The sequence below is a fragment of the Notamacropus eugenii genome, chromosome 3, assembly GCF_028372415.1.
Source record: "Notamacropus eugenii isolate mMacEug1 chromosome 3, mMacEug1.pri_v2, whole genome shotgun sequence".
Classification (NCBI taxonomy): Eukaryota; Metazoa; Chordata; class Mammalia; order Diprotodontia; family Macropodidae; genus Notamacropus; species Notamacropus eugenii.
In genome coordinates, this window is record NC_092874.1 from 403,327,716 (window position 1) to 403,352,066 (window position 24,351).

General features: G+C 37.8%; 1 long non-coding RNA gene across 1 annotated transcript in view; it reads left to right on the plus strand.

Moving 5' to 3' along the window:
* LOC140531712 (uncharacterized) overlaps positions 1-22,954 on the plus strand; it is a 39,633-nt gene extending 16,679 nt beyond the window's left edge. The window contains exon 2 of the long non-coding RNA XR_011976408.1: positions 22,684-22,954. This is a non-coding gene — a long non-coding RNA (uncharacterized lncRNA). The remainder of the gene's footprint in view (positions 1-22,683) is intronic.
* The last annotated feature ends 1,397 nt before the right edge of the window (positions 22,955-24,351 follow it).

Below are 24,351 nucleotides of genomic sequence, written 5' to 3' on the forward strand. Positions count from 1 at the left end.
TTTGTTAAGTCAAGTGTATACATGCCTGGAAAGTGCTCCCTGCTCTATTCTGCCCCCTTAGAATCACTAGTTTCCTTCAAAATTCAACTCAAGTGTCATCTTCTATATGAAGCCTTTCCTAATTAGGACTCACCAAATTACCTTGTAGTTACGGTATTATTTGCCAATCTATCTATATCTATACATTTATGTATACTTATTTATATATTGTCTCCCCAACAGAGAGTAGAGACACCTTCACTTTTGCTTTTTATTCCCAGTGCCTACTATAGTGCTTGGCACATTGTTGAATATTCTAATGGATTTATATTCTAATCTCATGAAAAATAGAAATCATATGCTTAGCTTCCAAAAATGTTATTCATCGGTCTGGAACTTCCTTCCAAACATGCAGATGCAAACCCACCCACCCAAACTGTTTGACTCTTCTCAGTGTCTTCTCCTAAGTCCCCCACAGAAGGTCCACCCAGTTTGCTAGGCCCTTCCTTCCTTTGTCAGAACATTACAAGGGTGCTGGTGGAACACTATTGTCCATCCGCCTGTCACCCCTCACCATCTCTACATGACCAGCCTGGTTTCTCTTCCTGTCATATATTTCCTTGATGATACGTTTTGTTTGTTCTCTTAAAAGTTCCTCTTTGATTTTATGTTGTAGCCGGTTCCCACACATCATGCATTATCCTCTATTTTAGATCAAGCCCGATTCAGGCCAATCTGGTGGTTCCATCTCAGGATTAAAATTAAATGAGATACCTGTAGAATTGGTTGAGGAGCAGACAGCTTCCTTAATCTCCATAAAGAGAAAGCCTCATCAGGAGGGTCTGTTAACTCAGAGTTTCCTGAAGGTTCTGGCTCCTGTTTGCCTATTTTTTTGTTGTGACTGTGGTTGGTTGGTGTGTTTGTTTGTTTTGCCTTAGGTGTCTACAAAGTTGTTTAATGGTTCAAGCCTTAGTCTGAATTCTTAAAGATTAATTAATTCTTAAATTAATTCTTAAAGATAGTTTCACTGACTTATTAGGGAGAGTTAGACTAACTAGTCTATGGGAAAGTCCATTGCTTCTATTTGACAGGTTAGATTAGTTCTTCTTTAAAGGGTATTGAAAGGGTTCCCAAGATTTAATTCATTCAGAGGACCATGATTTAAGAGAGTAATGTAGCTTCCTGGTCACCTGAGTCCAAAACAGTCAGGGCATGAGATCTTTCCACAGCTTCCTGACCATGGATCTATAGCATGATCAATAGTGGCACAGGAAAAATATAATCAACAGAATCAATTGCATCCTTAATAAATATATTGTTCCTGCTTTTAGTGTCCATCCCTTGCTATGACTAAGTAACTCCTTTTGTTACCTATTAGATGGACTACAAGTATCTCATGTCTTTCCATTTTCAGACCTCAGCCACTGGACCAGTTGATCATCTCTGATCTATTGTACATAGCCTTTGTCTGATCTGTCATTTTTCAGTCATGTCTGACTCTTCATTATGCCATTTAGAGTTTTCTCCTCTGAGATACTAGAGTGGTTTCCCATTTCCTTCTCCAGCTCATTTTTCAGATGAGGAAACTGAGGCAAACAGGATTAAGTGACTTGCTCGGGGAACTCAGGAAGATGAGACATCCTAACTCCAGGCCCAGCATTTCATCCACTGTGCCACCTAGCTGCCCCTATCCTTTGAGTGATATTCATTTTTAATACATCATAAGCTATTGCATTGTATGTCTTATGGCCATCCAACATCAGTACACGTAGTAGGTGCTTCAGAGAATCCTAATTGATTGATTGATTGATTGAAGTACAGGAGATAGATGGCATGGAAGCTTGCTTAATAATCTCAGGTAAGTTTTCATTCAAGAGGAAATTCTGAAGAACATTTCCTGGGTTCTTACTTGAGGTGATCTACTATTGTCACCTTCATTGTCTTCTTCAAAGACAAGACATTTGCTAAAGGATATGAATTATCCTTTGGCTTAATTTTCACAAATATATAGTCCCCCAGTAGAATTTGCCATTGTTGAAATCAACAAAATCCACATGTTGTTATGCAATGGAACTAAACCTAAGCATTCAATTAAATTAAACACTGTGCACTGTGCTAGATGCTGGGAATATTAAAAAAAAAAAAACTAGACAGACCATACCCTCAGAGAACTTACACTATATTACAGTGTAATATGATCTTTAGTCTGTTGGCCATTGTAACCACACATTTTACTGGCCAGTCTGATGCCCTATGGTCTTCAATAAAACAGATCCATTGGCTTTTCCTAATCTGTCAACTACGAATGTATGAAGAAAGATGGACATGGCAAGTGTGTGATTACAGATTTCTGGTACAACAGATCTGAAATCAGAATTTGCCAACTGATGACAGATTTTAATATGTATGAAAATAAATAGGAATGGAAAAACTTCTTCCTGAGTTTCAGTTATTGTTAAAGAAATGATTCTGACAGCTGCAAGCTTAAGTTAAGATGCTAATCCCGAACAAAATTTGATTTTGGCCTACTAGAATCCTCTGCTATTAGTTCCAAAAGGCCTTTTGCATGACTTCTATAGGCATATGTGTATTTCCACATTTATAAGGTAGGCCTATATACAAAATATATCAATACAGGTAAAATCCAAATTTATGGAAAAGATAAATTACTGGATGGTTTTCCTTTTTTAACAAAAGGCCCCTTGTATACTACCATCCACCTGGGCACCCACGCTTGAAACATTATTGTGATATTTGATAATTTCTTCTTCTTTAAGTGTCACATTCCTATGGTGGTCATCTGATCTACTCCAATCCAAACAAACAATCATTAAACCCCCAGAATGCTAGGTGTTGGGGATATGAAGACAAAAGGAAAGCAGTTTCTACCCTCAAAGAGCTTACATTCTACTAAGAAATTATATCAAAAAACAGGTTGGTAAGTATTTAAATGATAACTGTTCACAACATTATTTTATCTCACTCCTTCATGTTTATTTCTGCTGCTATCGTTTGGCCTTATCACCCTCAGTTTTATTCCTCTCTAATCCATCCTTCACACTCCTGTCAAATCAATCTTCTTTATGTGGAATTTGATCGTGCCACTCCTCTGCTCGAAATCCCTCACTGACTTCCCATTATCTCTCCAACATAGTTCAGAATCCTTAGTTCAATATTCAAAATCCCACTCTAGCTTTCTAGTCTTATTTCTAACTTTTACTCCACACAATCCCCACCCCAACCCCAAACATACTCCATGTTCCTGTCAAACAGTATTAACTGCCACCTTCCATACATTTCCCCTACCTTTCATTTCAGAAGGTTCTGTGTCTCTCATTCCTACCTGTTGGAGTCCTACCCATACTTTAAGAGCCAGGTGAAGGTCTCTAATGTCCTTGAAGTCTTTTCTGATGCTCAGGAATATATTATCTCTCCTTCTGTGGATCTTGATTGGTGCTTTGTTTGTATTTACCATGATCTATTTTCTAGAAAAGTTATTTCAATATGTGTTATGAGTTTCCCAATAATTAATGACAGAGCCTGATGCTTTATATCTTTGTATCTCATCTAGCATAGAGTTTTTCACCTAATAGGTACTTACTTTCATGTTGTTTTGTTGAGCTGTCTCAATCGTGTTCAACTCTTTGTAACCCTACTTGGGATTTTCTTAGCAAAGATATTGGAGTAGTTTGCCATTTCCTTCTCCAGCTCATTTAACAGATGAATGAACTAAGGCAAAGAGGGGTTAGGTGATTTGCCCAGGGTCACACAGCTAGTAAGTTTGAGGCTGGATTTGAACTCACAAAGATGAGTCTTCTTGACTCCATGCCCAGTGATCTATTCATTGAGTCAGCTAGCTTACTCTCATAGTATATATTTATATTATCTTATTATTATCCAGAGGATATAAGTATCTATTTTCATAGTGGAAAAAAAGTAATTATGAAAGTAAGTAGATATTTATATTCTCTGGACTTCACCACCATACCCTGGCTACCTTTCTTCTCCACCCCTTTAGCACTCTTCTACCATTGGAAAATTCTTCCTGGAACCTCCATTTTGAGAAGGGACCCCGACCAGCCATCCTGCATTCTTCAAATGAGGCCACTTTGCCCCTGGAAGGGATCTCTTGTCTCTCTTTTCAATTCCGTTGTATGTGCTTTGTTCCCCCATTAGAATATGATCCCTTTAGAACAGTGGTTGTCTTTCTTCTTTCTCCTATTTGTGTCTGAGGACTTAGTACATTGTCTGGCACATAATGAATCCTAGCTTGACTTATTTACAGAAGCATATAATGTTAGAATTGGAAGGGAATGTAGTAGCCATGTAATCCAACCAGGAAAAATCTTCTCTAGAATAAGTAGAGGATGGAAAATGGAGAAAGACTTTCCAAAAAGTAGTCACCCAACTTTTACTTTAGAGAGAGCACAGTACAGTGGAAAGAGTATTTACTGTATTTGGAGGCAAAGGCCTTTAATTCACATCTCTTTTCTAATACTTACTATCTGTGTGACTTTGAGTAAGACATTTAACCCCTCTGTGCCTCAGTTTTTTTTTCCCTCTGTGGAATAAGAGCACTGGACTAGCTAACTAGAGCTGATTGATGGCTTAGAAGTTTCTTCTCACATCAACTTTAAATTTGATTCTCATCAGTTTCCACCCATTACTCTTAGTTCTACCCTTTTGGGTCAAACAGGGCAAGTGTTCCCTGTTCCACATCAACAATCCTACCAGTACCTAAAGACAGCTATCATGATTCACCTAAGTCTTCTCATATACAGGCTATACATCCCTCAAGTGTTTCTCATAGGATATGCTCTCATTGTCCTTTATTATCCTGTTTACCCTTCCTCTAGACCCTTTCTAACTTCTTGTCTTGCCTAAAAAGTGGTACCCAGAATTAAGCATCCATGTCTCTCTTATAGATTGAATTATCTTTTTTGGCTGGCATAATTTTTTTGTTGACTCGTATTATGTTTGTAGTCTATTAAAGGCCTTTGGTTCTTTTTAAGAAGAACTATTGCCCATCTGCATTTCCCCTATTTTATATTTGTGAGATCAAATTATTTTAGTACAAATATGTAATTTTGTTTGTTCTTATTAAATTTCACCTCAGAAAGAAGCACTGCCCTAATTTTAGTAAAAGGGGAGGAAGGCTACAGGTTACATATTCTACCAGATGCGGTCACTATGTCAGTTGATTGTGTTTAACTGTTTTTCCTTTGAAATTCTCTACATTTTTATCCTCTGCAAGAGATGTTGGCATGTAAGCTGCAATAATCTTTGTAGCAGGCTTTTTGTTAATACTTTTCATACTTATCAGCAGTGTAATAGGAGATTACCAACTGTCTAATAAAACACTGTTTCTGTTTGGATACCCAACAAAGCTAACTCCACCAACTGCTGATGAAGAATGAATAATCTCAAAGCCATCTTTCCTTTTAGCTCCAACTTCCTCTTGTCTTCTGGTTTCATTTCTAGCAAAAAGGTCAACATTAATATGATTCATTTTCTTAGTAGTATGTTTGTTTCATCACTAGACAACAATATGAAACAAAGCATGCCAAACAAGCAAGTACATATGCACCCATGTTCCAGACACTGTGCTAGACATTGGGATACAAATTCGAAGAAAAAGAAAATCCATTCTTTCAAGAAGTTTACATTCGATTAAAGCAGGTGACATGCACACACATACATGTAACACACATGTGTGTATATGTATGTATGTATGAGTTCTGTCATTTCTAATGCTTCATGACCCTATATGGGGTTTTCTTGACAAAGATACTGGAGTAATTTGCCATTTCCTTCTCCAGCAGATTAAAGCAAATAGACGTTAAGTGACTTGTCCAGAGTCACACAGCCAGTGATTATCTGAGACCAGACTTGAATTCAGGGTTTTCTGACTCTAAGCTCAGTGTTCTATCCACTGAGTCACCTAACTGCTTCATAGATCACTAGATAGACAGACAAACAGACACATACACATATAGATACCCATATACATATATGTGCATCTGCATATACATATATATGCATATATGTTTGTGTATAGAAAGAGGATAGATACAAAATAAAAACACAGAGAAGGACAGCATTAAGAGTTGAGGAAATCAGGAAAGGCTTCACCTAGAAGGGGGTGCTTGAAATATGTCTTTGAAGGAAGCAAAAATGTGGACATAAGGAGGGAGTAATTTAGAGACGTGACGACTGACAGTACAAAGTCATGAAGATGAGATGGAATGCTATGTATGAGGAACAGTAAGGCCAGCTTAGCTAGACTATAGATTGTGGAAAGGGGAGTAAAGTGTAATGAAGCTAAGAAGACAGGCTAGGGATTAGATTTGTAAAGGACTTTAAAGTTGAACAGATGTTAATATTTGGCTCTTGAGGCAATAAAGAGTCATTGAGGTTTATTGAATAGGGTAATTACATGATCACTTTGGAAAGGGGGATTGGAGTAGGAAGATACTGAGGCAGGGAGACCAATTAGGAGACCATTACAATAGTGTGGGTGACAGACAATGAGGACCTGAGTGAAGGTGGCGGCTGTGGGGTGAGTATGATATTGTGGAGGTAGAGATGGCAGGATGTGGCAACAAAATGGATATATGTAAAGACTGAGGAGTTGATAAAAATGATGATCATAAACGTGGGAGATAGAAAGATGACGGTATTTAGAAGAGGAGTAGGTTTGGGTAAAAAGGCAACAAGATCCATTTTTAGACATTTTGAGTTTAAGATACATCCAAGATATTCAGTCTTAAATGTCCAATAAGCAATTGGGGACACCAGAATGAAACTCAGGAGAGTGACCAAGGTTAAACATGTAGATCTTATCAACAGCTCAGTTAATATTTATAGTGTATATAGCATTCATAGATTGTGTAATTCTTAGGATCCTCTGGTCTACTTTTATTTTTAGGTAAGTTTTATTAAAGTCTTTTTTTTTTCATCATGGCAGTCTTTCCCTAGTACTCCTCCTTTTCTCCAAAAGAGCCATCCCAGGGAACAAATAGTATTTTTAAAAGCGAAAAGAAAAAAAAGAACCAATCAGCAGAAACCCTCTTTTCTACCACTCTACTGCCATGACTGCAGAAATGGAAAGACTCTGCATGAAACAAAGAACTGTTTTGTATTTTCTTTTGTTGTATGGAGACCTCTATAGGCAAAAATTCATTGCTATGTGGTCAACTTACTAAGGAGGAGCCTTTCCATCTCAGTCATGCTGATCGTTAGAAAGCAAAGATATTCTATTATCTACTCTCTGCTTGAAGCTTTTCTTGCAGTCTTGTAGAACCTTTTTAGACCATGTGTTCTACTGGCATAGTCTTTAAGAACTCAAAGTCTCTTCCATTACGTGATGGGGAGTAGGTCTTAATAAATATTTATAAATTATCCTTAGCTTCTCCCTTCCCCACATCTAAATTGTTCTCTAAGCTGGTTTCCAGTTTCCTACATGGAACTTCCCTTCTCCTGGAGGCAAAGATATAAGGGATCATAGCGGGTCTTTCAATATACAGAAGCTGAAGAATTATCTCTGCTTTAGTGGAAAGTATAGGTGTCTATTTTTCCTCCTCCCCTTCCCCAGATAAAGGCAGTTCCCAGCACTTCATTACAGGAATTGAACTGGTACTCTTAAGGAATGGAACAGAATTGGGGACCTTTCTACAATGCCATTATGATAATAAAGATGGGATAGGAATGAGATAAAGAAAAGCTCTAGGAGTTTATTACCCTTCCATCCTACTCCCCCCTTTTCCTTGCACCACTTCTCCTGGCACCTCAGACTCATTCCTGAATCACTAGTACTGAGGTGAAGTGAAAAATAGGTTAAAAGGTTAAAAAAGTCAGTTCCCAAGAATTGACCATAAGGTCATAGATTTAGATTCAGAAAGGACTTTAGAGACTGTCTGGTCCAACCGCTGAGGCCCAGAGAAGTAAATTGACTTGTTCAAATTCACACAGATAATAAGTAATGAAGGTAGAATTTGAATCCAGGTCTTTGGACTCAAGGCCTGATGTTTCCTTCCACCATAGAGTCTTGCTTCTCAAAGTATCCATGGTCTGTAGCAGCAAGAGGGAAACAGAGGGAGGAGGGGATGGAAATCTCAATTGCCAACAGTGAAAAGGTAGTTCCTGTGACTCCCCAACTGGAGCAAACACTCTTATGTAAGTGTAAGTGACTAAAGTATTATGTGCAATAAAACCCTTGTACACAAACTCTAAAATCTTTGTACCTGCCAAGACACTTCCAAAGTTTGATGTGAATGAAACTGAGAGAAGTAATAGGAAGGAGGGGAGAGGTGTTGAAGGGAATAATGTCAAGAACCTTAGAATTTTAGAGCTAATCCATCTAGTCAGGAATTCTTCACTTTTTTGTGTGTGATGACCCCTTTTGGTAGTCTAGTGAAAACTAAATGCACAAAATAAAATATACAGGATTGCAAAGGAAACAAATTATATTGAAAATAATTATCAAAATATATTATGTAAAAAATGCACAGAGCTTAAGTTAAGAACCCATAATTCAATCTCTTAATTTTACAGATGGGTAAACTGAGGCCCAGAGAAGTGATGTGACTTTCCCAAGGTCACAAATAACCAAAGCTAGAAGCCAAGTCTCCTGACTCGAAGCCCAGTGCTCTTTCCACAACAAAAGAGAGGAAGTTCAATAAAACCAGTCTGTTGGTCTTTTAAAGTCGCAGTCAGACATGCTTGATATTCTTTGTAACTCAACTTTGAATTCTGCTTCCAAACCATTCTTTCAAGTACTTTTCTTTCTTGGCATAGGAATTAAATGCTATGATTCATCACATATCTTTTGAGAAGGGAAATAACCTTCATATTAATATTTTCCAATAAAGCCCATTCATCTTGACTTATGTAATACAGTGGTGCAATTTGAAGGTAGACAAGCTAGTTATACAGCAAAACATGTTTAGTTTTGTCCTGCGTATGTCTCTAATTGATCATACATACTTTTAAATTGGTGCTTCCTGTTTATGGTTATTAACTTTACAAAAGACCCAAAAATATGGATTTCACAATGAAAGCACCTGAGAAAGAGACTCTCCACAATCCAAAGATCTTCAACTTTTTAGGGAGTCCCCTTTGGCAGTCTGGTGAAACCTATGAATCCCTTCTCAAATAATGTTTCTAAGTGCACAAAATAAAGGAAACCAATTATAGTCAAATGAATTTATCTCCACCACCACAACTCCCCCCTGCCAAATAATTTTTTAAGTTCACAGATCCCAGGCTCAGAATCTTTGTGTCTTCACAAACCTATTTATGATTTCACAGGGGCTAAAGAGGAAAAGCGAGTGAATCTCCTCTCTAAGAAACTAAGAATTTATATTAAAAAACATCCAGGATATACTGGACAGACATTGAAGTGGAATTAATAGCAACAGGTGGTCAGATTTCCTGCCCCTAGGAGAATGTCATAATGGATGTTCATCAACTCACTAATGTCCATCAATAATCAGGAAATTGGCAAACTCTACATATATTGGCAATCTGATTCTCTGTTTAACTAATGACTTCTGTATTGATTATGGAGTTATTAACACTTCACAATGTTAAGCCTGCTTTTCAATAACTATGTTTACTTTATAAATTTAAAAGTTTAATTGTACAGTCCCTGTGACAGACTGTGTCTGTTTTCCAAGGACCAAATTAGATAAGCCCTGAGAGGTACTTTCTGACTTACTAATTACCAGACTAACAGGTGATGAGCATTTTTAGCTTATCGCTCATGAAACAGAAAAGTAAAAAATTGCTGAGAGTGTGATGGAGCCAGCTCAAACCAGTTGGGGAGCACCAGTTGTTAAATTTTCAGTGGAAGCGTTCACACTTCACAGAATGGAAAACTCTACAAAATCAGGGCTTTATATATTATTTTGTTGATTGTATAGACTTAAGACAGTGGTAGAGGAAATATCAGCATTATGATTAAGCTTTAAAGTGTGTCACATGTATATTTTTTATACCTTTTTTTTGGAAAACCAATTAAACATTTACCAGTATATTCACAGGAATGACCCTTAGTCCAATGCAGTGAGTGCCCTTCTACTTATTTTTTAATTTTTTTTTTTTTTACTAATGAGTGTTTGTTTTCTCTGCTTCCCATGTTCCTCCACTATGGAAAAAAAGAAAAGAAAGAAAAGAAAAGCAAAACCCTTATAACAGAGATTCAGTCAAGCAAAAAATAGAAAAAAAAATCGTGATGTTGGCCACAGCCAAAAATGTGTCTCATTCTAAATCTTGAGTTGATCCCTTCTCTGTCAGGATGTGGATAGCATGCTTCATCATCTTTTCTCTAGACTCATGGTTGGTCATTGTGTTAATCTTAAGTATTTCTAAGTTGTTAGTTTTTTTGCAATGTTGTTACAGTATAAATGTCTCCTGGTCTTTCTCAATTCACTCTGAAGCAATTCAGACAAGTCTTCCCAGGTTTTCCTGAAACCATCATTGCTTCATTTCTTGCAGGACAATAGTATTTTATTATGTTCATGTATTATAATTTGTTTAGCCATTCCCACTTGATAGGCAATCCCTTAAATTTCCAGTTCTTTTCCACTTCAAAGAGAGAAGCTCTAATTATTTTTTTGTATGTTTAGATCTTATTTTTTCTTCCTTGGTCTCTTTGGTGTATGACCTTAGTAGTGTTATCAAAGGAGTGTGTGTGTGTGTGTGTGTGTGCATATATGCACATTATATATATATATATATACACATATATATGTGTATATATATATATATATATATATATATATACACACACACCTAGTTTAGTAACTTTTTGGAATACCCTTCTACTTCTACAGTGTCAGTGTCAGAGGAACTGAAAATGGGGTAGATGGGATTAAGAAGCTCATCATTTTTAGTCTGTCTTACGAGCATTAGTATAAGAGTTGGCATTCTATTTGAAATCCCTGTAGAATGACTGAATGGACACACTCTTGGAGGAAATGAATCATGTCAATATTGGCATTCTTGTTGTAAATGAAGCCAGAAGTCAGAAGGAAGTTGTAGCTAAATGAAAGGGTAACTCACAGGTTCTACTTGGGGAGGTTCTTGATCAAGATCATATAGCATTTATAAAATGCCCACATTCTGCCAGACACTATGCTATGTGCTGGGAAGATGAGAGAGAGAGAGAGAGAGAAGGAGGGTGGGAGGCAGACAAAGAGGAGTGGAGAGATAGAGGGAGGGAGACAGAGAGAAAGAAAGGAAGAAAAAGGAAGTAAGGAAAAAAGGAAAGGAAAGAAAGAATGAGAGGGAAAAAGAAAGAGAGAGAAGGAAGGAAGGGAGAGGAGGGAGAGAAAACAAGAAAAAGAAAGGAAGAAAAGAAGGAAGAAAGAAAAGAAGAGAAGGGAGAGAAAAAAAGTCTTTATTCCTGGGGAACCTATATCTATTGTGTACAATAGCTACACAAATAAATGTAAAATATATAACATCTCTTAAATAGGCGAGGTCCTGGGCCTCTGGGATCCAATTACACTAGAGTGTCTGAACCAATGGGAACCCACCTTCACCAGAGATCCTAAGTCTCAGGGTGTCAATAGTAGAGGACCTGTGGTTGTGGGGACACAAAGATGGGAGCTGAGATGCTACACATTAAAAGTATCTTCTGGGTGTTCTTCATTCCTCACCATCTGGGGCCTGGGGCAAACACTAAGGTCATTGATTTAAAGCAGAGTAGTTCCTTCCTTTCTAACGCGGGAGTTTTTCTCATTTCATTAGAGCAAAGATCAGACCAGGACAAGCATCTTAGCTTCTTCCAGAGGTTATTTAACTCTCAGCTCCAAGCTCTAAATTCTCCTCACCCCAAACATATATCTTGAATTGCCTTAAAGAGGCAGCATGGTGTGACAGAAAGACATTTGGACTCCAATCAGAAGACCTGACTTCAAGGACCTTATCATCTCTGACTCTGGCAAGTGAATCAAGTTCTCAGTGTGCCAGATAACTCTCTGCTATTGCACATAACAATAAGCTGTAGGGCAGTTGCCAATTCGTATTGGTAGAGTAAGTTTCCTAAACCGGGGGTAGAAGAAGTTCCCTTCACCAGTGAAGTCATAGATCTGGTACACACACATACACTTGAACATACGCATGTACATATGCACATATATCTATTTGTATATTTATTCATACATGTGTATGTGGATATGGTTACATCAAACTCTATGGCATATACAATAAATATTTTAAAATAAATATATATGGCATATGTAATCAATATATACACATACACACATACATAAAATCTCAAAAACCTCATTGAAGTTTAATCCATTAAGCCTATGGGTGTGCTTGTGTACATGTGTATATAGACCTGAATATATGTGTTTCACCAATGAAATCACAGGACACAATCACACATACCACACACTTCCTTATGAGGGCACACAGTGTATATTTCACTGCCTACCCCCATGGTCAAGCACTTTATCATATACTATAAAGCATTATACATGTAAACTATTATTATCCTACCCTCAAAAAAGTTAGATGACCATCATAAACAGGGGCATAAGATTGAAACAGCCCCCATAAGTTGGGCCTGTGTTGAAATATACGTGACACATGAGACTAGCCCCAGATCAGCCATGTGTCATAAGCAAAAAGTGTGCAAAAGTATTTTTAAATTGCATACTGTGTACATCCACAGCTTGGCAAGAGTTACATTCCAGATGTGAAAATATCTTTTTATTTCTTTGGTTTGGAATTTTTATTTGCTGGAAGACAAATGGTAACTGATAGGGACAAGAAACCAGGACAGGGAAAAATTTAGAAGGTATTTGGATAGTAATTATAAGAACTATAATAATAGCTAGCATTTATACAGCACTTTAAGGTTCACAAAATCCTTTAAATATGTTATCTCACCTGAGTCTGAAAATTCTGAGAGGCAGATGCTACTATCTTGGGAAAATTGAGCTATATAGCACTTAAGTGACTCCCAAGGTCTCACAGAAAGTACCTGAGACAGAATTTGAACTCAGGTCTCCCTGACTCTAAGTTCAGTACTCTCCAGGCACTACACCACCTAGAAGCCTTACCAAAGAAAGATTCTGACCATCAGCTCCATCTTTGCTCGGTAGATAAAGCACAATAGTTACCCTGAGGCTTGGCTTTCTAGCAACGCTAGCTTCCTAAAAATGAAATGGAAGGGGTGCTTTGCTGGAGAAGCAGTATCTTTTGGGGATGTTCTGATGAAACAAAACATAAAATGTATGTCTTTCTATCATGATTTCTGCCTGCTACTTGTGTTTCTTTCTGTCTAAACTTTTGACTTCATCAGTGTAGGGAATTCGCTTCCCAGATGCAGATTGGCAACTCATCAGCACCTTAAGGTCTTAGAGAGACGCCAGGGCACTGGAAGCTGAGTGATTTGCTTGTAGTTACACTGTTCATAGTTATTATCACAAGCAGAACAACTTGAATTCTGACATTCCTGGTTCAAAAGCCAGTCTTTACTCCATCACATACCACTGCTTCTAACACAAGATGAAAAAATAAAGGTACTGAGGACTATGTATTCTAATGATACCACACAGAAATATGCTTTAATATTTCAATGATTAGCGCATCAAGCCTGGAGTCAGGAGGACCTAAATTCAAATCAAGGCTCAGACACTGTCTAGCTGTGTGAACCTAGGCAAGTTACTTTACCCAGTTTGCCTCAGTTTCCTCATCTGTAAAATGAGTTGGAGAAAGAAATGGCAAACCAGTCCAGTATCTCAGCCAAGAAAACGGGGTCATGAAGAGTTGTACATAACTGAAAAAACTGAACAACAACAACAACAAAAAGAAGTACTTCAGAAGAAAAAAAACAAATAGCAAGTACTTTTACTTTCTAAGGAAAGGAGGGTCAGCCAATGCTTTATGAGCCTATGTCATATATATTGCATTATATACATTTCCATATTGTCAAATACCTTCAATGAGGACAAACATGGCATCCAGGTTAGCTACCATACTGATGGTAAATTCTTTAACTTGAAAAGACTACAAGCCAAGACTAAAATGGAGGGAGAGTTGGTGTGTGATGTTTTGTTCATAGATGATTGTGCGTTCAATGCAGCCTCTGAAGATGAGATGCAATAAAGTGTGGATCAGTTTCTGCTGCTTGTACTGATTTTGGCCTAACACCACCAAGAAAACACAGGTGCTCCATCAGTCTGTACCACATCATCCATATGAAGAACCATTAGTTTTGAATGGAGAATTTGGATGTAGTTTCCAAATGGAGAAGTTTTGAGTCCTGTGGATAAGTTCACTCACCTGGGCAGTATACTTTCCATGGAGGTACACATTGATACTTATGTATGATATTTGTGTGTGCGTGCGTGTGTATGTATCTTTAAGAGATATTGGTGGAAAGAGATTAGCAAAAGAGGAAAAGACCCCATATGTATCATAGCAGCTCTTCCTTGGTGGCAAAGAACCAGAAGCCTAAGGGGTGTCCATCACCTGGGTAATGGCTGAACAAGCTGTAGTATAGGTATGGAATGGAATGCTATAGTGCTATAAGAAATGATGAAGCAGATTGTTTTGGGAAAATGTGGGAAAGCTTGTGTGAACTGATGCAAAGTGAAATGAAAAGAACCAGCAAATTATTTATACAATAATAACAATATTGTAAAGACAAATTACTTTAAAAGACTTAAGAATACTTGATCAACCCGGTTGAACCAACAACAATTTCAGAAGACATGAAGAAACATGCCACCCATCTTCAGATAGAGAGGTCAGATAGAGAGGTAATGGACTCAGAGTAAAGACTGAAGTCTATTTATTTAGCTGTCTACCCATACGTGTGTGTGTGTGTGTGGCAGAGAGAGAGAGAGAGAGAGAGAGAGAGAGAGAGAGAGAGAGAGAGAGAGAGAGAGAGAGAGAGAGAGAGAGAGAGATGGCTCTAATGTGAAAATTTATTTTACGTGACTATACATTTTTGCAAAGGATTTTATTTTTCCTTCTTTCTCAATGGGCAAGGGAGGGGTAAGGGAAGGAGAGAGAAAGAGAATTCATAACTGAAAATAAAACTGAATTTAAAAAAATGTTTTTGGTGAATGGGGCAGGTCACACACGATGACAACCTTCCTGTGAGTAAGCAGACAGCTATCAGTACCTACATCACTCCACCCAAATCTTGTTCCCAGGCTTTGCCTTTCCTCATTCGGATAGTGACTCGATTTTCTCAGATTATAGTTTTGTTTCCTTCTCAGATACGTTTTCCCTTTTCCCTTCCCACTTTCCAAACTTCATGACATTCAGATAGTCATGAATTTATCTCTGTCACAGGTGGATTACTAAACTCATTCTCAAGCCCTGGGATCCAGCACTTCCTGAGGCCTCAGACTCTTTATCCTAGCTGCCTTCTTGAACTTTCCTGGAGCCCACTGCAAATGAAGAAATATAAACAATCTGTCTGTCTCTCCACCCTGTAGAAAGATATTTTGATTTTGACATGAGTTGAGTTGGACTAATTTTGAAGCTGTGCCAACTTTGTGAAAATGAGATGATAACTTTTTTGCTGATGTTATAATTTTGTTTCAAAGGAGTGGAAAAAAGCCCTCCACTATGACTCACAAGATCTGGATTTGAATCTGGGGCAGATAGATGGTGTAGCAGATAGAGCTCTGGGCCTGGAGTCAAGAAGACCTGAGTTCAAATGCAGCCTCAGACACCTACTAACTGTGTGACCCTGGGCAAGTCACTTCACCCTGTTTGCCTCAGTTTCTGCATATGTAAAATGAACTGGAGAAAGAAATATGGCAAAGAACCCCAATATCTTTGCCAAGAAAACCCCAAATGGGATCATGAAGAATCAGACATGACCCCAATTGGACAAACCCCCATACTTCCTGACTTAGTGACTTTGGTGAAGTTACTGAACTGCTCAGAGCCTCAATCCAACAAAAATTTATTAAGGATTCACTGCTAACCTGGCATTAGTAGGCTTTGGGGAAACACAGGTCAAAACAAAACAGTATAATACAATTTCTGCCTTTAGGAAGCTTACATTCTACTGCTGGGGAGGTGGGGAGGAGTTCATATCTATAAAATGCAGTTAGCTGCTTCACAGAGTTATTGTGAGTTGAGCTCTCCCTCCTCATCACTTTTTTGCATCTTTGGTCTCACAGTCCTGGAGGTTCAGCCCAAGAATTACCTCGTACAAGAGGCCTTTCTTGACCTCTGTCTGTTAGATCTCCCTTCCCTTTAACTCCGAAATTACTTTGTATTCACCTTGTGCATATTTTATATTTATTATCTATAAGTCTATGTATCTTATTTACTTACCTACGTACACATTGTGTCCTCCCAGTCTTTTACATATGTTGTTGTTCTGTCTTTTCAGTTGTGTCCAACTCTTTGTGACTCCATTTGAGGTTTTCTTGGCAAAGATACTGGAATAGTTTGCCATTTCTTCTCCAGCCCATTTTACATACAAGGAAACTGAGTCAAGCAGGGTGAAGTGAGTTGCCCAGGGTCACACAGCTAGTAAGTATCTGAAGCTGCAATTCGAACTCAGGTCTTCCTGACTCTAAGCCCTGCACTTCATTCACTACACCACCTAGCTGCCAAGTTAGTTATAGAAAAGGCTAAAATTAATCAATCAGCAAGAATTAATTAAGGCCTTACTACGTTCCAGGACGTAGTAGATAAGAGTAGGTAGAGAATGGTCCTCAAAGCCAAGAAGACCTAGGTTCAATTCCAACTTCTGCCACATACTGGCTGTGTTCCCTGGGGCAACTCACTTAAACTCTTGGTGCTCTGTCTCTTGCTAAGATAAAGTTCCTGAGAGGCATTACCTATCAATAGTTATTTTCATCAAAGTCCTCATTCCTATTTTCATGTTCCAAGCACTATGCTAAGTGCTGGATACACAGAGAATAGTTCTTGCCCCCCAAAGAGCTTATATTTCTAATGAGGGATATAACATATACACAAACCAGTATGTATAAGATAAATGCAGGCCTGTAATCTCAGCTACCAGAGAGGCTAAGGATGGTGGATCTTTTGAACTCAAGAGTTCCTCATATTCTCTGGGCCTAAGCGTATCATTTAGTTCTGCAGGACTGTGGTGAGCTCCTTGGATGGGAGGATGGGCAGGGAGGCACCAGATTGCCTAATGATGATGACTGAGCTTAGATCAGAAACAGAGCAAGTCAAAGTTCTGGTGCCAATAAGCTGTTATCCCCCATTTCCACATATATACTTTAGGATCTTTGAGTGAAGTAATTAAACATGGGACTGGGATATTCTCTGATTTACCAGAGGTTAACCAATAAGGAGAATAGGATGGTTATACCTATGGTTTCAAATACTATGGAGTTATCTGGGACCATATCAAAACTTATGTATGAAGTTATTACTGGAAAGAGAAGGAAACCTTTTTTGATGGTTTTTAGTGGTAAAATCAGGAGGGAGACAGAAGCATTGTAAAGACAATGCTGAAAGACTTCAGAACTCTGATGAATAAAAATAGGCCAACCACAACTATGATACTAAGGGGCCAACGACATTGCAGGTGACTCAACACCTGATAGAGAAGTGATTGACTCAAGATGCGGCTTACATTTTTGGACATGGTCAATGTGGACATTTGTCTTCCTTGACTATATATCTAGCAAACATACTTCCTTTTTTATCCTTGCCCCATTTTGGGGGAGGAGAGAGAGAAACAGAGAAAGAAAGACAGAGATAGACAGAGACAGACAAACAGACAGAGAATAAATACTTATTAATTGAAAATTTTGAACTTTATATATCCATCTATACCTATACATCTTATAAATAAGCACACTAAAAATAAAAGCTGCAACAATGAAAAAAATAGATAGTGGGATGGAGCTCATGTAATAACTCCTGAATTTCCAGTCTGGAGAAAGAAAGAAAGAAAGAAAGAAAGAAAGAAAGAAGAAAGAAAGAAAGAAAGAAAGAAAGAAAGAAAGAAAGAAAGAAAGAAAGAAAGAAGAGAAAGAAAGAAAGAAAGAAAGAAAGAAAGAAAGAAAGAAAGAAAGAAAGAAAGAGAAAGAAAGAAAGAAAGAAAGAAAGAAAGAAAGAAAGAAAGAAAGAAAGAAAGAAAGAAAGAAAGAAAGGAAAGAAAGAAAGAAAGAAAGAAAGAAAGAGAGAGAGAGAGAAGGAAGGAAGAGGAAGGAAGGAAGGAAGGAAGGAAGGAAGGAAGGAAAGGAAGGAAGGAAGGAAGGGGAGGAAGGAAGGAAAGGGAGGGAAAGAAGGGAAAGAAAGAAAAAGGAAGGAAGGAGAGACAGAAGGATAACTATGGTGTATATGGAAGGCACCCTTATGATTTGAACAATCATTTGGAGGTTTGTGTAGGTTGTAATAGTTATAATTTTGCTCTTTGTTACCCTGGATGAATAGGAGATGGCTGGATTCCTTCTCAAATGTTACAATAAAACCACACCCTCGCGCTCCAGCCCTACCTCCCTAAACAAGGCAGAGCAGTCCTACAAGGTTGCTTCATCATGGCATGTACATTATTATCCTGTACATTTCTTAAGGGCTATGGCAACAGAGCACAAACTCTGGGAGGATAAACCAAACAGGAGAAACTTCAAGCATGGCCCAGCAATGGCTGCCTCAGCTTCTCTGTGTTTAGAGAGGTTCACCGCCTAAAGGTTGGCCATTGTGGGATGATTGCTTTGGTCCGTAGAAACTCTTTTAAGTGATGGAGGAGTTGCAGTCTGCATTAGCAAAGGGAGTATCCACACCAGTGAAATCCACATTGAGTGGAAGAGTTGAGGTGGAAGTATGGGGGTGAAACATTGGAAGTAAACTAGATTCCAGTAATACCTGTATCATTCCTTCTCTACAGCTTTCCCTTGTAGCTTGTTTCCCATCTTACTGCAGTGAATTTATATTACAAACACTGTAAAACTTTATAATGATTTATGTCTTATTGTTGCCCTTCCCATACCACCTTGAATCCTCTACTTGGAATCAGAAGACCTGGATTTGGAACCCAAATGAAACCTGTGGAACCTTGGGAAGTGTCCTCATATTTCACAACCTTAGATGAGGGTGGTGGACTCAGTCAATATCCCAGTACCTTTCCAATTCTAGATCTGGTGATGGTGTTGCGCAAGCCATTATTTTCCCTTCGTGATGTCTTCTGGATCTACCCTTTCCTTTTCCATTCCATAAAACCATAATTTCATTAGTCATTTCTTGGGAACAGTTCTTAACCTTTTTGTGTCATGATCCCTTTGTCATGATCTCATGAAATCTATGAAACCCTTCTCAGAATACTTTTAAATAATTAAAGAAAATGTTAAATTTCACTTACAAGTTAGTGAAAAGAAAGATGGTTTTATTTTCCCCATCCAAGTTCATGGAATCTATCCACAGACCTCCCTGGACTTTATTTAAAGAATCCCTGTTCAATGAGAATATTATAGCCCTTTACTCTTTGAATTTCTCTCTTCTAATCAATTCCTTATAATATCACTTAAATTGTCTTCTCTACCAATAAATTTGACCATAGCTCCTCTGACCTTCCAAACCTTACAGGTGGATCTCATGAAACTGTTGATCAAATCAAAAACTTCTTTATCCAGAGCACCGAGTTTGAAGAATTCAATGAGAAGTCACAGGACCTAAGTTCAAATCCCAACTCTTCCAGTTGCTACTTATATAGCCTTAGACAACTTGTTTTACCCATGGACTTCAAAAATCCAATCTGCAAGAAAAGAAAACTGAGCCAGAGCTCTAAGCATGATTAATTTATTAGGGAGATCAGTGGTCCCTAAATGATTGGATCCAAGACGTTCCTCACAGTCAAGGATCCCTCTGCTTATCATTCAGCAGCTTTCATGGATCTTGGGAGATTACTAATCAGGTGTTACAATTCATGACTGGTCATCTTCAGAAGCAGGGGAAACTCCTATGTTTGATTAAGGGAGATATTCATCAACCACTACTACTTTGTCAGCAGCATTCTAGGGCTTTCCAGAGGCTATCCAAAACATTATGGCAAGGGATCAAGGAAGCACAAGAAAGCTGTGTTTTTTCAAGCACCATTCTCTCATAGGAATGGGGAGAGGGGTACTGCCAACACAGCAAATTTTCAACAGAAGTTAATATAAATCCTTATAGCAGGCATAACTAATAAAGTATAAATCTACCCTATTAATCAAATAGAAGTAATATTATCATCAACACATGGTGGGTTAATTAATTGTAACCCATATGACTCTTATTCTTACAGCATTAATTAAATCAAACTTTATTCTGCTCACCAATACTTTATTCAAACTCACCAATACAATCACTGATACCCCTTAAATCACAATAAACTGAGTTAATACTGATTAAATTGAATAGGGTATCAAAATTGTTTTCATACATCTCTCTGGACCTCAGTTTTTTTATCTATAAAATAGGTGGACCAGATAGAATATAAAATCCTTTCCAGATCCATTTATAATAATCAACAGGCATTGTTCTAGAGGACTGGGAATGATGCCGTCTCCCACTAAGGTGCTCCAGCTCTGGGCAAGTGTTCAGATCAGGTTTAGTACCAGCAAGCCCGCCCCAGAGTTTGAAGATAGTTGAAGATAATGTCCCTTGTCTCCTCAGCTAGTGCAAGTTTATTGTTATACTTGGAGACTTCATCTGGGATCAGAAAAGCTGATTCCAACAAACACTGAGGTAGCTAAGTACCTCAACAGATAGAGGGGCTGAGCTAATGGTCATAAAGAACTGAATTCAAATCTGTCTGTAGACACTAGCTGTGTGACCCTTGACAAGTGACAACCTCTGTCGGCTTCAGTTTTCTCAACTGTAAAATGGAGGTCATGTACCTCACAGAGTTCTTTCGAGGATCAAATGAGATAACTATGTGCCTGGCACATAGTAGGTGTTTAATGAATATCTGTTCCTTTCCCTTCCCCTCCCCCCAATCCTATTTTGGTAGTCCTGTATATGTTTGGATCTTTATTTTGGCTTGTTTCCTTCCTTCTGGAATGAAGCTTGCTTATTCTGTCTTCTAAGTTTTTTTTTAAAAAAGTGATCGATAAAAATACTAGTAACAGATGAAATTTAAAAGTATGTTGTGCATTCATTTTTCTGGAGAGTCAGTCATTAAACATTTACCAGCATACCACTCTTCCTATTACACCATCCACCTGCTCTGCTCTCCCAGACAAATTAACTTAATTAGGATATTCACTTGTTTGACTCCCACTCCTGAACCTTCTTAAAAGCTGTGTATTATGTTTGGCATTGCCTTCCTACCTTAGTTTGGCATACTGCATACTGTCATTCAAAAAGTTCTTTCTGTAAACTCCTCCTGGAAATCAGCCCTAAACAAATTGAAGGAATGTTCATGCTTGCCACAGCATTTTACTCTCAGCCTTCTCTAGTCGTTCCTCAACTTAATTCCTTTCTTTGCACTTAAATATTTATATTATATATTGTGTTTCATCATATATAATATTTAGCATATATTATAAAATACATATAATTGTAAGATATTTAATTATATATCAATAAAAATCATAGCTTGCTCTCTCCAGAATTACTCAGTTAATTGCCAAATCTAAGAGCCTTTTCTCAGTGCTCATTATTCTTGACTTCTCTGCTGCCTTCGACGTAGTAGGCCACCCTCTTTTCCTTGCTACTCTCTTCTCTTAGGATCTTTTTGACACTGCTGTCTCCCCATTCCCTTCCTATACATCTGACTACTCTCATTTCTACTTTACCAGATCTTCATCTGGGTCATGCCTGATAACCATGAGTGTCGTAGCCGCCAAGGCTCCATTCTGGGCCTTTTTCTCCCTCTGTACTATTAAATGAAAAATCACCAAATGAGGTGATCTCATCATCTCCCATGGATTCAATTACAATCCCTACATAGATGATTCTCAGATCTGTTTGTCCAACCCTAACCACTCTCTCCTAGCTTCTAGTCTCATGTTTCTAATGGCCTAATAAACATCAAAAACTAGATATCCCTTAAGACATTTTAAACCGAACATGTTCAAAATTGAACCCATTGTCCTCCCTGCCTCCCACCTCCAAACTTTCCTTCTTTTGAACATTCCTGTTACTGTCAAAGACACCACCATTCTCCCATTCACCCAGGTTTACCATTCATATGTCATTCTTGACTACTCACTCCTCCTCATTGCCCCAACATTAACTCATTTGCCAAGTCTTGTTAATTCTGCTTTCATAATATCTCTCTGCCTTTCTTCTGAGATGATCTCCAAAATATCATGTATATATATATATATAATGTTTGTGTGTGTATGCACATATATATGCACATATATGTTCTTTGTGCATATTTGTTTCCACAATGTCATTACCATCAAACTGTGAGCTCCTTAAGAAGAAGGATTCTTTTTGCCTATCTTTGTGTTCCCAGCACTTAGCACAGTGCCTTACACATAGTAGGTACTTAATAAATGCTTGTTGTCTTGCAGTAGAAATGGAAAAAACAAGAAGACAAAACTGTATGCTATATGATAATTATGTTAATGATTGTCCCAGGAAAAGAGATAAGAAAATACACCTTCCTCCATTCTTAGAAAAGCTGAGTGACTTTTGGTATTTCCATACTTATATATATAGACGGTATATTCCATACACTGTAAGACTCAACTGATGCTTGGATTAGTTCAGCTAAACCACTTTCTCCCTCTCTTTTCTTTCTAGGTTAAGGAAGGAGAAAGAAATATCCTTGGAAATGAAGATTATGTAAAGATAAGATATATCCATAATATTTAAAGTGACTGGCCAAGAAAAAAAGGAAATCATAAGAGAGATGAGTCAAGTACTCCCATGTAGATGATATCATCTGGTAGTGTCTTGGCTGCTGTCTATTAGATTATAAACTCCTAGAGAGTAGAAATTGGCTCTGTTCATTTTATATCGTTTCTAATATGTATAATCAGGAGTTTAATAAATGCCGTTGATAATGATTTTATGACTGTGTTACCCATATAATCTCATGATTAAAACTCTTTAGGGCTATGAAAGGACTGGGAGGCAAGGTGCCCTGTCCTCTGTTTCCTTGGCTACTCTGCACGTACTTATTACTCTAAACCTCAATTACCCTGTGTCTAATTTCCATGGTAACATTTGCTAGCGAGAGTCTGAACCGATTAGCAAGAAAACTCTTTTTCTTTTTTCCTTTTCTTTTTTCTGAATTCTGCTAGAATTAGCACTGGAAGCAAATCTTGGTAGATCTAGTCTTTTCATGGTTCCAAGGATAAGAAAGGAAGGAACTGTAAAAATGGCACCTGTGGCTTCTCTTTATGTGTTTTCAAATGGGGTCAAGTCAAGAAGCGTTTATTAAATGTTGACCATGTTTCAAACACTGTCCTAAGAGCTAGAGATCATTTTATTTTAATTGCCAAAAAGAGATACAATTTGTAAAAAATCAGTTTTACTATCCACAGACAGTTTCATATTAGTTTTATAAGGGATTTTTCTTAGTTCCTTAAAGCTAAATGTTCAGTATTATGTAGATTCTAAGTCAATCTCTAATCTTTACCTGATATTCCCAAAACAGAGTGTAAAAGATAAACTGTGTACCTATATGACCATATGGGACCCCGAAGCTCTAAGAGTCTGGACTAGGGTTAGGTAAGTACTTAGGATAAACACACAGGGAATCTATTATTTAAAAAAAACATTTTAATGCCAGAGAATTCCTGTCTCCAAGAACTACAGTAGTAGGCTTATATTTTTTGAAATCTAGCCATAATTCAGAATTTCCCCAGTGAAGAGTAGCCTTGTAAATCTTGTCTAAGATATACACACTAAAATTTCATGTTAGCTCAGCTCTCTGCTTCAATTGTTTGGATGAAGCATGTGGACTTTGAAAAGCAACATGATGTAGTAGAAAAAGCATCAGTATTGTGGGCAAAAAAGCCATGGCTGACATTCCAACTCTTGTCATTTACTAGCCATTTGATCCTTAGCAAATCATTTAACCTCTCTGGGCCTTGGTTTCCTGATCTGTAAAAAGTAGAGATTTGGACTAAATTAAATATGAGGTCTCTCTAACATCATGTGTGTAATCTCAGTGACTTAAAGCTGATTTAGGCCACTCTGATGATGAGGCAACGGCAGTCATTAATTTCATATTTGGCGAGGATTGGGGGGTGTTGGAGAAGAGCCAAATATATTGGCACAACCTTATTATCTCATGGAGAAATGACTTGACTATACCAAAACTAATATACTGATTTATTCAGTCATTCCCCAAATGATGAGCACTCATTTTGTTTGCAACTCATCATTACAACAAAAAAATGATGATATCAAAATTGGGAGCATATTGATCTGTTCCCTTCATCTTTGGGTTATACGTGTAGG